The sequence below is a fragment of the Aegilops tauschii genome, chromosome 7 (assembly GCF_002575655.3).
Source record: "Aegilops tauschii subsp. strangulata cultivar AL8/78 chromosome 7, Aet v6.0, whole genome shotgun sequence".
NCBI classification, from domain to species: Eukaryota; Viridiplantae; Streptophyta; class Magnoliopsida; order Poales; family Poaceae; genus Aegilops; species Aegilops tauschii.
Genome location: NC_053041.3, coordinates 357312985 through 357316034, shown reverse-complemented (window position 1 = coordinate 357316034; position 3050 = coordinate 357312985).

Below are 3050 nucleotides of genomic sequence, written 5' to 3'. Positions count from 1 at the left end.
GACTTAGCAAACACTTGAAGCATATCTTTCAAAGCCAGGAGCTGAATCCTGTCAGCAGGTAAGATAATTAAAGTATCATCAGCATACTAGATCACAGTGTAATCCTGGTCATGACAAGGGATAGGCAGGTGGAGAATTCCTTTCTGAACATGTCATTGATGACAGATTGCAAAAGATCTGCAGCAATAACAAAGAGAAGTGGAGAGACAGGATCACCCTACCTGACCACATTTTTACAAACAAATTTCCTCCCAGGGACACCATTAAGAAGAACTGAGGAAGTACCAGTGCCCAGCAGCTGCTTCATCCAGAGAATCCATTTCTCATTAAAACCTTTATGCCTAAGAATATGAAATAGAGCTTCATGTTCCAATGAGTCAAAAGCCTTTTCAAAATCTAACTTAAGGATTACAATTGGCCTCCTAGATTGATGGCACTGATGCAGATACTCAAAAGCCCAGCCAATACAATCCTGGATTTTTCTGCTCTTAATAAAACCATATTGGTTCTTGTGAATGCAGTGCAAGATCACCTCTTGAAACCTATTTGCTCCCATTTTAGAAAGAAACTTCAGGCCCATACTAGTGAGAGAAATAGGCTTATAATCTCCAACCTCTTCAGGTGTGAGCTTTTTAGGTACAAGAGTAATGTAAGAATCATTAATGTTTTCCAAGACAGCGGAGCCCTCATAGAATTCCTGAGCTAACTCATAAAAATCCTGAGAAATTAGATGGCAGCATTTTTTGAAGAAAATGCCATTAAAACCATCAGGACCTGGAGCTTTATCCACAGGCATATGCTTAACCACTTTATCCATTTCATCATTTTCAAAAGGTTTGGTGTGAATGTCAAGGCCTTCTACAGGAGTGATGAGAGCAGAGAGGTCAAAACCCATGACAATGCCTCTTGAGGTGCCCATCCTATTTTTAAAACAATTCCAGATGATTCCTTCCATTTGAGAATGATCATTGACCACAGTACCATCAGGCAATTTGAGACTTGCAATAGAATTCCTCTTGTGCCTTTCAGTGGCCATGGCATGGAAAAACTTTGTATTTTCCCCTCCCACCTTAATGTATCTGATAGTGCACCTTTTCTTCCAATAAAGGAATTGCAAATGTAGCAATTTTTCCAGGTGCACTTTGACAATTCTTCTGAAGTTAAGCTCCTGAATAAACAGAGGCCTCCACTCCTCCAATTCATCCAAAAGAAAAATAACATGATTACATTTACCAATCAGGAGCTTCAACTTAGAGACATTCATTTGCCATCTTTTAAGACACATTCTGAGAGACTTAAACTTATCAGCAATTCTAGCAGTTATGTGTCCCTTCCTAGAAGGTATTTTCCAAGACTTAGCAAAACAGTCCCTAAATCCTTCCAGCTCCAACCAATATCTCTCAAACCTAAATAGATTTGACTTAGGGATGGTTGTTTTGATTGTGACAACACAGGGGACATGACCAGATGCATTCCTAGCAAGGGGGAGCACTTCAGTAATAGGATAGACAAAGATCCAGTCTACTGAGGTAAAAAACCAATCTAATTGCTCAATAAGTGGGCTGTCTTGCATATTGGACCAAGTGAAAGGTCTTCCCTTGATGGGCAACTCAAGAAAGCCCAAATGCCCAATTATCTCATTAAAAATGAATATGTCATTTAGGTCCCCTCCAGGCAAAAACCTGTTATCTATGGACCTAATGAAATTATAGTCCCCTAAAAGTAGCCAATTCTCATCAACAGGAATACTCAGATTATATAGCCAAGTGACAAAATTATCTCTGGCTTCACCCTGATAGGGCCCATATACAGCAACCAAAGTCCATTTTTCATTGTTCTGTCTGGACACAAACTCAACAACTACTGCAAACTGCTAAATCTCAATTAAAGTCCCAATAAAAACAGAGGAGTTCCAGACCACAAGAATTCCCCCAGAGGCTCCCATTGCAGGAGAGCAAGCAAAGCTGTCAAATCTCTTAAGGCAGAAACTTTTAATTGACCTGGAGTCAAAAGAGGAGCATTTGGTTTCCTGCAAACAGGCAACAGCACACTGACTTTCATCAATTTTTTGCCTAACTACTCTCTTCCTAGCCTCAGAATTTAAACCTCTGACATTCCAGCACATAACATTCCAGTTTCTACAAAGGTTACTCATTAAAACATAAAACAGTAAGGTCCACAAAGCATACAACACACAATGCCATATGAACAAAAGAGCACATAACAGTCTGACCCAGCACCATTACAATAAAGTTTGCATGATAGAGTGGCCAACAAAAGGACAGATAAAGAGCAAATTCAAGGGCTTGCCAGACCGAATAATAAAGTAGCACACTATGCATTTGCAGTAGTGGCAGCAACATGAGGTGGATCCACCATAAGAGCATCCACAGATAGGAGCTGAGCATCAATCTCCAGCTCCCTCCCAATTTCTTGCTGGCGACTAATAGGTGTAGCTGGTGGGATCTCCTCCTGGGCTAGGTCATCTGGCATCTCAGCAGTGGAAGGTTTTGCTCTGGGCTTCTTCCTTTTGGGCTGCAGAGATAGCTCCTGGAAGGTGGGCTTGAATCCATCACGTTGGGCCGAGCTCTTGGTACATCTTCGAACAGAGGTGTCCACAATGGGAGTGGGCGCCAACGTCTTGCGAGGCCTCCTAGCTTTGGGGGGTGCTGCAGTTGGTGAGGAAGTTAGCTGAATGTCTGAAACATCTTCAGAGAACAAAGCCCTAACAACCGGCCTAACTGGCTCCTGGTCCTTCCAAGTCAGCAGAGGTAAATCCATGTCTCCGAAGGCAAAGTCCCAACTCCTCTTTGATAAAACCACTGGCTCAAGAGGCTGCAAAGCAACAGGTTTTGGAACATTGAAGATAACAGGAGCTTGCAGGAGATTTTCAAAAGACCTTCTCCACATCATTTCAGGCGGCAAAGGAGGCCCGAAAGGAACAACAGTAGGCAGCTCTACTTCAGGCAGAATCAGAGGAGGCTCGTAAACCACAATAGCCCAGTTACTAACATCATTAATATCGTCAGCCACAATCAAAGGAACATCAC